Source organism: Arachis ipaensis, chromosome B8 (assembly GCF_059453495.1).
Source record: "Arachis ipaensis isolate K30076 ecotype BB chromosome B8, ASM5945349v1, whole genome shotgun sequence".
NCBI classification, from domain to species: domain Eukaryota; kingdom Viridiplantae; phylum Streptophyta; class Magnoliopsida; order Fabales; family Fabaceae; genus Arachis; species Arachis ipaensis.
The window spans coordinates 98,432,921-98,447,711 of NC_142443.1; the positions used below are offsets into that span (position 1 = coordinate 98,432,921).

Sequence of the window (14,791 nt, forward strand, 5' to 3'; positions counted from 1 at the left end):
CAAAAACAGTTTGGTAAAGATAGGTAACTTTTAACAATACCTGAAAATGTTGTGTCAAAATCATTTCTCTTTTTTGCCTTTTTTGTTACCAATATTCATAAATAGTTTTGGCTATAGGTGTAACACCCTAATTAGCCTAAGCTTTACCTCGCGTCGTAAATTAAAGGTTAATCAGAGATTACGACAGTTCTAACCTCATATATAATAGATATATAAAAAGAATAGTATAATCTAGAAGCCCGATGAAGGATATAGCTCAAAAATAGGATTTCAAAAGTGCAAAACGTACTAGAGAAGCTACTAACTTAAGGCACAAGATATAGACAAGATATATCAAAAGATAGTAGTGTAATATCATAGAGATCTAGCCACGGCTCACGGAGTTTAAGCCGGCTAGTCATATATACAGACAAACAGAACCAGACAGAGTTAAAAACAGCTTATACAATTTTGTTCTCTCAAATACAAGCCTCTAGGCAGAACAAAATACAAAAGTGAGAGATGTATAGCAAAACAAATCAAAGGACTCAATAGGTATCTGGATCCTCTGCTTCTGTCACCTTCCAGGCAACTCACCGAGGTGGGTTGCAACCTGCATCTGAAAAACAACAACAACTTATGGAATGAGAACCGGAGGTTCTCAGTATTGTAACAGTGCCCAATGATGTAAGATGTAAGGCTCTGGGACGCCGAAGGCAATCCTAGAACTTCACATCACATACAGATTTTCAAGCTTAGAACAACATAAATAAATATATAAAGAACATAAAATATAAATCGGGTTATCTAAACTTAGGGGAATTCTAACTAATACTAATCACACCGCTGTATCCCACAGCCTTCGCCAACCTAACCTCCATGTGATCCCATCGCCACTGCCTACCTAACATTCTCAGCACCAGACAATCACAAATAATGCAACCAAGTAAAACACAGATAATATTCATATACAACAAGTAGATCAAGAAGCAAATATGCATGTTATACAATTAGGCAAACCCAATTAAACAAAGCAAACAACCATATAAAAGATGCACATGATGATTGTCTGCCCTATTGGCTGTGATATCACATGTCGGTTATAGTGGCAAGCCCAATAGAAAATCCGGTTGACAACTCCTGGATTAGTCTCTCTATTGCGCATAAGGAGGAATAATAACGAGGGATGAGTGCCTGGTATGCGAAATTGTTACTCAGGTTGTGAATTATTGTTCGAAATTGATTCCCTGGCGATGGCACCAAAAACGGATGCACAGAACCATGGTCTAAACATATCTTCACAACTTCGCATAACTAACCAGCAAGTGCACTGGGTCGTCCAAGTAATAAACCTTACGTGAGTAAGGGTCGATCCCATGGAGATTGTTGGTATGAAGCAAGCTATGGTCACCTTGTAAATCTCAGTCAGCGGATATAAAATAGTTATGGAGTTTTCGAAATTAATACTAAAATAAGGATAGAAATACTTATGTAAATCATTGGTGAGAATTTCAGATAAGCATATGGAGATGCATTCATTCCTCTGAACCTCTGCTTTCCTGCTGTCTTCATCCAATCAGTCTTACTCCTTTCTATGGCTGGCTTTGTGTAAGGATGTCACCGGTGCCAATGGCTAATTTCAATCCTCTCGGGAAAATGGTCCAAATGCTCTGTCACAGCACGGCTAATCGTCTGGAGGCATCACCCTTGTCATTGGTTGCATCCTATTCCTCTCTGTGAAAATGGTTTGATGCGCTGTCACTGCATGGCTAATCATCTTGGAGGTTCTCGATCATACTGGAATAGAATTTACTATCCTTTTGCGTCTGTCACTATGCCCAACACTCGCGAGTTTGGAGTTCGTCACAGTCATTCAATCCCAGAGTCCTACTCGGAATACCACGGACAAGGTTTAGACTTTCCGGACTCTCAGGAATACCGCCATCAATCTAGCTTATACCACGAAGATTCTAATTAAGAGATCTAAGAGATACTTATTCAATCTAATGTAGAACGAAAGTGGTTGTCAGGCACGCGTTCATAGGGAATGATGATGATTGTCACGTTCATCATATTCAGGTTGAAGTGCGAATGAATATCTTAGAAGCAAAATAAGATGAATTGAATAGAAAACAGTAGTACTTTGCATTAATCTTTGAGGAACAGCAGAGCTCCACACCTTAATCTATGGAGTGCAGAAACTCTACCATTGAAAATACATAAGTAATGAAGGTCCAGGCATGGCCGAATGGCCAGCCCCCAAACGTGATCAATAGATCAAAAGATAATCCAAAGATGTCTAATACAATAGTAAAAGGTCCTATTTATAATAAACTAGCTACTAGGGTTTACAAAAGTAAGTAATTGATGCATAAATCCACTTTCGGGGCCCACTTGGTGTGTGCTTGGGCTGAGCTTGAAGTCTACACATGGAGAGGTCATTCTTGGAGTTGAACGCCAGCTTTTGTGCCAGTTTGGGCGTTGAACTCCACTTTGCAACTTGTTTCTGGCACTGGACGCCAGAATTGGGCAGAGAGCTGGCGTTGAATGCCAGTTTGCGTCATCTAAACTTGGGCAAAGTATAGATTATTATATATTTCTGGAAAGCCCTGGATGTCTACTTTCCAACGCAATTGGAAGCGCGCCATTTTGAGTTCTGTAGCTCCAGAAAATCCATTTTGAGTGCAGGAAGGTCAGAATCCAACAGCATCAACAGTCCTTCTTCAACCTCTGAATCTGATTTTTGCTCAAGTCCCTCAATTTCAGCCAGAAAATACCTGAAATCACAGAAAAACACACAAACTCATAGTAAAGTCTAGAAATGTGAATTTAACATAAAAAATAATGAAAACATCCCTAAAAGTAACTAGATTCTACTAAAAACATACTAAAAATAATGCCAAAAAGCGTATAAATTATCCGCTCATCACAACACCAAACTTAGATTGTTGCTTGTCCCCAAGCAACTGAAAATCAAATAGGATAAAAAGAAGAGAATATACTATAAATTCCAAACTATCAATGAAACATAGCTCCAATCAGATGAGCGGGACTTGTAGCTTTTTGCCTCTTGAATAGTTTTGGCATCTCACTTTATCCATTGAAGTTCAGAATGATTGGCTTCTATAGGAACTCAGAGTTTAGATAGTGTTATTGACTCTCCTAGTTCAGTATGATGATTCTTGAACACAGCTATTTTATGAGTCTTGGCCGTGGCCCTAAGCACTTTGTTTTCCAATATTACCACCGGATACATAAATGCCACAGACACATAATTGGGTGAACCTTTTCAGATTGTGACTCAGCTTTGCTAAAGTCCCCAATTAGAGGTGTCCAGGGTTCTTAAGCACACTCTTTTTTTGCTTTGGACCTTGACTTTAACCGCTCAGTCTCAAGTTTTCACTTGACACCTACACGCCACAAGCACATGGTTAGGGACAGCTCGGTTTAGCCGCTTAGACTAGGATTTTATTCCTTTAGGCCCTCCTATCCACTGATGCTCAAAGCCTTGGGATCCTTTTTATTTACCCTTGCCTTTTGGTTTTAAGGGTTATTGGCTTTTTGCTTTTGCCTCTTGGTTTTAAGAGCTTTTGGCTTTTTCTGCTTGCTTTTTTTTTTCCTTTCTATTTTTTTTCGCCTATTTTTTTTTCTGCAAGCTTTGTTCTTTGCTGCTTTTTCTTGCTTCAAGAATCATTTTTATGATTTTTCAGATTATCAAATAACATGTCTTCTAGTCATCATTCTTTCAAGAGCCAACATATTTAACATTCTTAAACAACAACTTCAAAAGACATATGCACTGTTCAAGCATACATTCAGAAAACAAAAAGCATTGTCACCACATCAATATAATTAAACTAAGTTCAAGGATAAATTCAAAACTTATGTACTTCTTGTTCTTTTGAATTAAAACATTTTTCAATTAAGAGAGGTGATGGATTCATAGGACATTCATAACTTTAAGACAAAGTTACTAACTACTAATGATCATGTAATGAAGACACAAACATAGATAAGCACTTGACATAGAGAAAATGAAAAACAGAGAAAGTAAGAACAAGGAATGAGTCCACCTTAGTGATGGTGGCGTTTCCTTCTTGAGGAACCAATGATGTCCTTGAGCTCTTCTATGTCTCTTCCTTGTCTTTGTTGCTCCTCCCTCATTGCTTTTTGATCTTCTCTTATTTCATGAAGGATGATGGAGTGCTCTTGATGTTCCACCCTTAGTTGTCCCATGTTGGAACTTAATTCTCCTAGGGAGGTGTTGATTTGCTCCCAATAGTTTTGTGGAGGAAAATGCATATGAGGCATCTCCGGGATCTCATGGTGATGAGCTTCCTGCGCCTCTTGAGCTCCATGGATGGTCTCTCTTGCTTGCTTCATCTTTTTCTTAGTGATAGGCTTCTCTTCCTCAATGTGAATGTCTCCTTCTATGGAAGCTCCAGCTGAGTAACATAGATGGCAGATAAGATGAGGAAAAGCTAGCCTTGCCCCAAGAGAGGGCTTTTCGGCTATTTTGTAGAGTTCAAGGGAGATGACTTCATGAACCTCTACTTCTTCTCCAATCATGATGCTATGGATCATGATGGCCCAATCCACAGTAACTTCAGATCGGTTGCTAGTGGGGATGATGGAGCGTTAGATGAACTCTAACCATCCTCTAGCCACAGGCTTGAGGTCCAATCTTCTTAGTTGAACCGGCTTGCCTTTGGAGTCAATCTTCCATTGAGCTCCTTCCACACATATGTCCATGAGAACTTGGTCCAACCTTTGATTAAAGTTGACCCTTCTAGTGTAGGGGCGTTCATCTCCTTGCATCATAGGCAAGTTAAACGCCAACCTCACATTTTCCGGACTAAAATCCAAGTATTTCCCCCGAACCATTGTAACATAGTTCTTTGGATCCGGGTTCTTACTTTGATCATGGTTCTTGGTGATCCATGCATTGGCATAGAACTCTTGAACCATTAGGATGCCGACTTGTTGGATGGGATTTGTTAGAACTTCCCAACCTCTTCTTTGAATTTCATGTCGGATCTCCGGATACTCATTTCTTTTGAGTTTGAAAGGGACCTCGGGGATCACCTTCTTCTTGGCCACAACATCATAGAAGTGGTCTTGATGAGCTTTGGAGATGAATCTTTCCATCTCCCATGACTCAGAGGTGGAAGTTTTTGTCTTTCTTTTCCTTTTTCTAGAGGATTCTCCGGTCTTAGGTGCCATCAATGGTAATGGAAAAACAAAAAGCTTATGCTTTTACCACACCAAACTTAGAATATTGCTTGCCATCGAGCAAGAAAATAAAGAATTAGATGAAGAAGAAGAAGAAAAGATGGAGAAGAGGGGAGAGGTGTATTTTGGCCAAGAAGAGAAGAGAGGGTTGTGTTGTGTGAAAATGAGGAATAATTGAAGGCTTTATATAGGGAAGGGAGGGGGGTTAAGGTTCGGCCATATGGGTGGGTTTGGGTGGGAAATTGATTTGAATTTTGAAGGTAGGTGGAGTTTATTGGGTAGGTTTATGGGGAAAAGTGGGTGGATGTGAGTGGTGAAGGGTTAATAGGGAAGAGAGATGGAGGTGATAGGTGTAGGGTTTTGGGGAAGAGTGTTTATTGGGAATAGAGGATGATTGAGAAGAGAGAAGAGAGTGAGTGGAGGTAGGTGGGGATTCTGTGGGGTCCACAGATCCTGAGATGATCCTGTGGGGTCCACAGATCCTGAGGTGTTCAAGGATTTACAACCTTGCACTAAATTAGGCATGTAAAATGCCCTTGCACACAACTATGGGCGTTCAGCGCCAGGTTGGTGCCCATTTTGGGCGTTCAACGCCCATTTGTTGCCCATTTATGGCGTTGAACGCCAGAACCATGCTTGTTCTGGGTGTTCAGCGCCAGCTCTTCTCCAGGGTGTGATTTTTCTTCCGCTGTTTTTTATTCTGTTTCTAAATTTTTCGTTTATTTTGTGACTCCACATGATCATGAACCTAAGAAAACATGAAAAACAAAAATAAAATTAGATAAATAAACATTGGGTTGCTCCCAACAAGCGCTTCTTTAATGTCAATAGCTTGACAGTGGGCTCTCATGGAGCCTCACAGATGTGCAGAGCTTTGTTGAGACCTCCCAACACCAAACTTAGAGTTTGGATATGGGGGTTTGACACCAAACTTAGAGTTTGGTTGTGGCCTCCCAACACCAAACTTAGAGTTTGACTGTGGGGGCTTTGGTTGACTCTGCTTTGAGAGAAGCTTTTTCTGCTTCCTCTCCATGGATGCAGAGAGAGATCCTTGAGTTGTAAACACAAGGTTGTCCTTATTTAATTGAAGGATCAATTCTCCTTTGTCCAAATCAATCACAGCTCTTGTTGTGGCTAGGAAAGGTCTTCCTAGGATGATGGATTCATCCTCTTCCTTTCCAGTATCCAGGACTATGAAATCAGCAGGGATGTAAAGGCCTTCAACCTTTACTAACACGTCCTCTACTTGTCCATAAGCCTGTTTTCTTTAATTGTCTGCCATCTCTAATGAGATTTTAGCAGCTTGCACCCCATAGATTCCCAGTTTCTCTATTACAGAGAGGGCATGTGGTTTATTCCTGAACCAAGGTCACACAGAGCCTTAAAGATCATGGTGCCTAAGGTACAAGGTATTATGAACTTTCCAAGATCCTGTCTCTTCTAAGACAATGTTAGTTGATCCAGATCACTTAGTTCATTGGGGAACAAGGGAGGTTCATCTTCGCAAGTTTCAATACCAAATAATTTGGCATTTAGCTTCATGATTGCACCAAGGAACTTGGCAGCTTGCTCTTCAGTAACATCCTCATTCTCTTCAGAAGAGGAATACTCATCAGAGCTCATGAATGGCATAAGGAGGTTCAATGGAATCTCTATGGTCTCTAGATGAGTCTCAGATTCCTTAGGTTCCTCAGAGGGAAGCTCTTTATTGATCACTGGACGTCCCAGGAGGTCTTCCTCCTTGGGATTCATGCCCTTCTCCTCTCTTGTGGGTTCGGCCATGGTAATTAATTCAATGGTCTTGCACTCTCCTTTTGGATTCTCTTCTGTATTGCTTGGGAGAGTACTAGGAGGGATTTCAGTGATCCTTTTACTCAGCTGGCCCACTTGTGCTTCCAAATTTCTAATGGAAGACCTTGTTTCATTCATGAAACTCATAGTGGCCTTAGATAGATCAGAGACTAAATTTGCTAAGCTAGATGGATTCTGCTCAGAATTCTCTGTCTGTTGCTGAGTGGATGATGGAAAAGGCTTGCTATTGCTAAACCTGTTTCTTCCACCATTATTAAAGCCTTGTTGAGGCTTTTGATCCTTCCATGAGAGATTTGGGTGATTTCTCCATGATGGATTGTAGGTGTTTCCATATGGTTCACCCATGTATTTTAACTCTGCTATTGCAGGGTTCTCAGGATCATAAGCTTCTTCCTCAGAAGATGCCTCTTGAGTACTATTGGATGCAGCTTGCATTCCATTCAGACTCTGAGAAATCATATTGACTTGCTGAGTCAACATTTTATTCTGAGCCAATATGGCATTCAGAGTATCAATTTCAAGAACTCTCTTCTTCATAGGCGTCCCATTACTCACAGGATTCCTCTCAGAAGTGTACATAAACTGGTTATTAGCAACCATGTCAATGAGTTCTTGAGCTTCTGCAGGCATTTTCTTTAGGTGAATGGATCCACCTGCAGAAGTATCCAATGACATCTTTGATAACTCAGATAAACCATCATAGAATATATCCGGGATGGTCCATTCTGAAAGCATGTCAGAAGGACATTTTTTGGTCAGCTGCTTGTATCTTTCCCAAGCTTCATAGAGGGATTCACCTTCTTTCTGTCTGAAGGTTTGAACATCAGCTCTAAGCTTGCTCAGCTTTTGAGGAGGAAAGAACTTGGCTAAGAAAGCCGTGACCAGCTTATCCCAAGAGTTCAGGCTGTCTTTGGGTTGAGAGTCCAACCATATTCTAGCTCTGTCTCTTACAGCAAAAGGGAAAAGCATGAGCCTGTAGACTTCAGGATCTACTCCATTAGTCTTAACAGTATCACAGATCTGCAAGAATTCAGTTAAGAACTGAAAAGGATCTTCAGATGGAAGTCCATGAAACTTGCAGTTCTGCTGCATCAGAGAAACTAGCTGAGGTTTCAGCTCAAAATTGTTTGCTCCAATGGTAGGAATGGAGATGCTTCTTCCATGTAAATTGGAATTAGGTGTAGTAAAGTCACCAAGCATTCTCCTTGCATTATTGTTGTTGGGTTCGGCTACCATCTCCTTTACTTGTTCGAAATTTTCAATAAGGTTGTCTCTGGATTGTTGTAATTTAGCTTCTCTTAGTTTTCTCTTCAGAGTCCTTTCAGGTTCTGGATCAGCTTCAACAAGAATGCCTTTTTCTTTGTCCCTGCTCATAAGAAAGAGAAGAGAAAAATAAGAGAAGAGGAATCCTCTATGTCATAGTAAAGAGGTTCCTTATTGTTAGTAGAAGAAGAAAAGGAATAGGGGTGAAGAAGAATGAAGAATCCAAACACAAAGGTGATGATATGAGCAGAGATATGAGATGAAGAGAAGTGTTAGTAGATGAATAAATAAATAGAAGGGGATGAGAGGAGGAGAGAATTTTCGAAAATAATTTTTGAAAAAGAGTTAGTGATTTTCGAAAATAGTTTTTGAAAAAGGTTAGTAGTTTTTCGAAAATTCAAATAAAATACTTAGTCTAATTAAAAAGAAATTTTGAAAAAGAGGGAAGATTTTTTTCGAAAATTAGAGAGAGAGAGTTAGTTAGGTAGTTTTGAAAAAGGTAAGAAACAAACAAAAAGTTAGTTAGTTAGTTGAAACAAATTTTGAAAAGATAAGAAGTCAGGAAGTTAGAAAAGATATTTTGCAATCACTTTTTTGAAAAAGGTAAGATAAGAAGATATTTTTGAAAAGATATGATAGAAATTAGTTTTTTTGAAAAAGATTTGATTTTTAAAATCTCAATTAATGACTTGATTCACAAGAAATCACAAGATATGATTCTAGAACTTAAAGTTTGAATCTTTCTTAACAAGTAAGTAACAAACTTGAAATTTTTGAATCAAAACATTAATTGATGATGTTATTTTCGAAAATATGATGTAAAATTAAGAAAAAGATTTTTGAAAAATATTTTTGAAATTTTCAAAAATAACTAAAAAAAATTGAAAAAAGATTTGATTTTTGAAAAAGATTTTGAAAAAGATAAGATTTTTTTAAATTGAAAATTTGATTTAACTCATAAAAATAACTAGATTTTAAAAATTTTTGAAAAAGTCAAATCTAATTTTTGAAATTTTAAGAGAGAAAAAGGGAAAGATATTTTTTTATTTTTGAATTTTTATGATGAGAGAGAAAAACAAGAAAACTGATGCAATGCATGAAAGTTATGGATCAAAACAATGAATGCATGCAAGAATGCTATGAATGTCAAGATGAACACCAAGAACACTATGAAGATCATGATGAACATCAAGAACACATTTTTTAATGCAAAGAAAACATGCAAGACACCAAACTTAGAAATCTTTCATGTTTAGACTCTAATAAACGAAAAATGCATATGTAAAATAAGAAAAGACACAAAACAAGAAATCATCAAGATCAAAAAAGAAGACTTACCAAGAACAACTTGAAGATCATGAAGAATACTATGAATGCATGAATTTTCGAAAAATGCAAGATGAATATGCAATTGACACCAAACTTATAACATGACACATGACTCAAACAAGAAACACAAAAAAATACTTTTGATTTTTATGATTTTCTAAATTTTTTTTTTGGATTTTTCAAAAATTAATGTGAAAAAGAAAAATAAGGATTCCAAAATTTTTAGTATGAATTCCAGGAATCTTGCAATCTTAGTCTAAAGCTCCAATCTGAGGGTTAGACATGGCTTAATAGCCAGTCAAGCTTTAGAAGATACAAATCAAGCATACAACAGCTGAAACTTCATCCAACTTCATATACTTATAAGTGGAAGCCTCAGTCTAAAAGAATTAGACATGGCTTTACAGCCAGCCAGGCTTCAACATGCTTTATGAAACACTAGAATTCATTCTTAAAAATTCTGAAGAAAAATATATTTTTGAAAACATTTTTTTTTTTAATTTTTTTCGAAAACAACGGAGAAAATTTTTGAAAGATTTTTGAAAAATTTTTTTTTGAAACTTTTTGAAAATAAGAAGAAAATTACCCAATCTAAGCAACAAGATGAACCGTCAGTTGTCCAAACTCGAACAATCCCCGGCAACGGCGCCAAAAACTTGGTGTTGTTGCCGGATCAAAATTGGCACTGATGTTACCGGACCAAAAGCTTGCCGAAAACTCAAACAATCCCCGACAACGGCGCCAAAAACTTGGTATGCAAAATTGTTACTCAGGTTGTGAATTATTGTTCGAAATTGATTCCCTGGCGATGGCACCAAAAACGGATGCACAGAACCATGGTCTAAACATATCTTCACAACTTCGCATAACTAACCAGCAAGTGCACTGGGTCGTCCAAGTAATAAACCTTACGTGAGTAAGGGTCGATCCCACGGAGATTGTTGGTATGAAGCAAGCTATGGTCACCTTGTAAATCTCAGTCAGGCGGATATAAAATAGTTATGGAGTTTTCGAAATTAATATTAAAATAAGGATAGAAATACTTATGTAAATCATTGGTGAGAATTTCAGATAAGCGTATGGAGATGCATTCATTCCTCTGAACCTCTGCTTTCCTGCTGTCTTCATCCAATCAGTCTTACTCCTTTCTATGGCTGGCTTGTGTAAGGATGTCACCGGTGCCAATGGCTACTTTCAATCCTCTCGGGAAAATGGTCCAAATGCTCTGTCACAGCACGGCTAATCGTCTGGAGGCATCACCCTTGTCGTTGGTTGCATCCTATTCCTCTCTGTGAAAATGGTCCGATGCGCTGTCACTGCATGGCTAATCATCTTGGAGGTTCTCGATCATACTGGAATAGAATTTACTATCCTTTTGCGTCTGTCACTACGCCCAGCACTCGCGAGTTTGGAGTTCGTCACAGTCATTCAATCCCAGAGTCCTACTCGGAATACCACGGACAAGGTTTAGACTTTTCGGACTATCATGAATGCCGCCATCAATCTAGCTTATACCACGAAGATTCTAATTAAGAGATCTAAGAGATACTGATTCAATCTAATGTAGAACGGAAGTGGTTGTCAGGCACGCGTTCATAGGGAATGATGGTGATTGTCACGTTCATCATATTCAGGTTGAAGTGCGAATGAATATCTTAGAAGCGAAATAAGATGAATTGAATAGAAAACAGTAGTACTTTGCATTAATCTTTGAGGAACAGCAGAGCTCCACAACTTAATCTTTGGAGTGCAGAAACTCTACCGTTGAAAATACATAAGTAATGAAGGTCCAGGCATGGCCGAATGGCCAGCCCCTAAACGTGATCAATAGATCAAAAGATAATCCAAAGATGTCTAATACAATAATAAAAGGTCCTATTTATAATAAACTAGCTACTAGGGTTTACAGAAGTAAGTAATTGACGCATAAATCCACTTCCGGGGCCCACTTGGTGTGTGCTTGGGCTGAGCTTGAAGTCTACACGTGGAGAGGTCATTCTTGGAGTTGAACGTCAGCTTTTGTGCCAGTTTGGGCGTTGAACTCCACTTTGCAACTTGTTTCTGGCGCTGGACGCTAGAATTGGGCAGAGAGCTGGCGTTGAACGCCAGTTTGCGTCGTCTAAACTTGGGCAAAGTATGGACTATTATATATTGCTGGAAAGCCCTGGATGTCTACTTTCCAACGCAATTGGAAGCGCACCATTTTGAGTTCTGTAGCTCCAGAAAATCCATTTTGAGTGCAAGGAGGTCAGAATCCAACAGCATCAGCAGTCCTTCTTCAACCTCTGAATCTGATTTTTGCTCAAGTCCCTCAATTTCAGCCAGAAAATATCTAAAATCACAGAAAAACACACAAACTCATAGTAAAGTCCAGAAATGTGAATTTAACATAAAAACTAATGAAAACATCCCTAAAAGTAACTAGATTCTACTAAAAACATACTAAAAACAATGCCAAAAAGCGTATAAATTATTCGCTCATCAGTGCCCTACCACCTTCTCCTTTCAGAGGAAAATATTCCGAAGGAGCGTGCCCTACCACCTTCTGGTTGCCGTATGATTCTGGTATGCGAAATTGCTACTCAGGTTGTGAATTGTTGTTCGAAATTGATTCCCTGGCAATGGCACCAAAAACGGATACATAGGGCCATGGTCTAAACATATCTTCACAACTTCGCATAACTAACCAGCAAGTGCACTGGGTCGTCCAAGTAATACCTTACGTGAGTAAGGGTCAAATCCCACGGAGATTGTCGGTATGAAGCATGCTATGGTCACCTTGTAAATCTCAATCAGGCGGATATAAAACAGTAATGGGTTTTCGAAAATAAATAATAGAATAGGGATAGAGGTACTTATGTAAATCATTGGTAGGAATTTCAGATAACCGAATGGAGATGCTTTTCGTTCCTCTAAACCTCTGCTTTCCTGCTATCTTCATCCAGTCAGTCTTACTCCTTTCCATGGCTGGCTTTATGTGATACATCACCACTGTCAATGGCTACTTTCGGTCATCTCTCGGGAAAATGATCCAATGCCCTGTCACGGCACGGCTAATCGTCTGGAGGCATCACCCTTGTCAATGGCTTCATCTTATCCTCTCAGTGAAAATGGTCAACGCACCCTGTCACGGCACGGCTATTCATCTGTCGGTTCTCGATCATGCTGGAATAGGATTTACTATCCTTTTGCGTCTGTCACTAACGCCCTGCAATCGAGAGTTTGGAGCTCGTCACAGTCATTCATTCAATGAATCCTACTCGGAATACCACAGACAAGGTTTAGACCTTCCGGATTCTCTTGAATGCCGCCATCATTCTAGCTTACACCACGAAGATTCTGGTTAGGAGATCTAAGAGATACTCATTCAGTCTAAGGTAGAACGGAAGTGGTTGTCAGGCACGCGTTCATAGGGAACGATGATGATTGTCACGTTCATCACATTCAGATTGAAGTACGAATGAATATCTTAGAAGCGAAACAAGATGAATTGAATAGAAAACAGTAGTACTTTGCATTAATCTTTGAGGAACAGCAGAGCTCCACACCTTAATCTATGGAGTGTAGAAACTCTACCGTTAAAATTACATAAGTGAAAGTCCAGGTATGGCCGAGAGGCCAGCCCTTAAACGTGATCTAGGATAGCATACAACTGATCAAAGATGGTCAAAAAGACGTCTAATACAGTAGTAAAAGGTCCTATTTATCATAAACTAGCTACTAGGGTTTACATGAGAAAGTAATTGATGCATAAATCCACTTCCGGGGCCCACTTGGTGTGTGCTTGGGCTGAGCTTGAGTGTTGCACGTGTAGAGGTCCTTCTTGGAGTTGAACGCCAGTTTTTGTGCCAGTTTGGGCGTTCAACTCTGGTTTTGGATCCTTTTCTGGCGCTGGACGCCAGATTTGGGCAGAAAGCTGGCGTTGAACGCCATTTTACGTCGTCTATTCTTGGCCAAAGTATGGACTATTATATATTGCTGGAAAGCCCGGGATGTCTACTTTCCAACGCAATTGGAAGCGCGCCATTTCGAGTTCTGTAGCTCCAGAAAATCCACTTTGAGTGCAGGGAGGTTAGAATCCAACAGCATCAACAGTCCTTCTTCAACCTCTGAATCTGATTTTTGCTCAAGTCCCTCAATTTCAGCCAGAAAATACCTGAAATCACAGAAAAACACACAAACTCATAGTAAAGTCTAGAAATGTGAATTTAACATAAAAACTAATGAAAACATCCCTAAAAGTAACTAGATTCTACTAAAAACATACTAAAAACAATGCCAAAAAGCGTATAAATTATCCGCTCATCACAACACCAAACTTAAATTGTTGCTTGTCCCCAAGCAACTTGAAAATCAAATAGGATAAAAAGAAGAGAATATACTATAAATTCCAAACTATCAATGAAGCATAGCTTCAATCATATGAGCGGGACTTATAGCTTTTTGCTTCTTGAATAGTTTTGGCATCTCACTTTATCCATGGAGGTTCAGAATGATTGGCATCTATAGGAACTCAGAGTTCAGATAGTGTTATTGACTCTCATAGTTCAGTATGATGATTCTTGAACACAGCTTCTTTATGAGTCTTGGCCGTGGCCCTAGGCACTTTGTTTTCCAGTATTACCACTGGATACATAAATGCCACAGACACATAATTGGGTGAACCTTTTCAGATTGTGACTCAGCTTTGCTAAAGTCCCCAATTAGAGGTGTCCAGGGTTCTTAAGCACACTCTCTTTTTCTTTTTCTTTTTTTTTTTTTGCTTTGGACCTTGACTTTAACCGCTCAGTCTCAAGTTTTCACTTGACACCTACACGCCACAAGCACATGGTTAGGGACAGCTTGGTTTAGCCGCTTAGACCAGGATTTTATTCCTTTAGGCCCTCCTATCCACTGATGCTCAAAGCCTTGGGATCCTTTTTATTTGCCCTTGCCTTTTGGTTTTAAGAGCTTTTGGCTTTTTCTGCTTGCTTTTTCTTTTTCTTTCTATATTTTTTTTTGCCTATTTTTTTTTCTGCAAGCTTTGTTCTTTGCTACTTTTTCTTGCTTCAAGAATCATTTTTATGATTTTTCAGATTATCAAATAACATGTCTCCTTGTCATCATTCTTTCAAGAGCCAACATATTTAAGATTCTTAAACAACAACTTCAAAAGACATATGCACTGTTTAAGCAT

The 14,791-nt window shown here is 39.0% G+C and overlaps 1 non-coding gene across 1 annotated transcript; it reads left to right on the forward strand.

The window, feature by feature from the left end:
- The first annotated feature begins 7,752 nt into the window (after positions 1-7,752).
- On the forward strand, positions 7,753-7,860 carry LOC148548962 (small nucleolar RNA R71). Its single transcript, XR_015897217.1, has one exon. It is a non-coding gene; the product is annotated as a small nucleolar RNA R71 (small nucleolar RNA).
- The last annotated feature ends 6,931 nt before the right edge of the window (positions 7,861-14,791 follow it).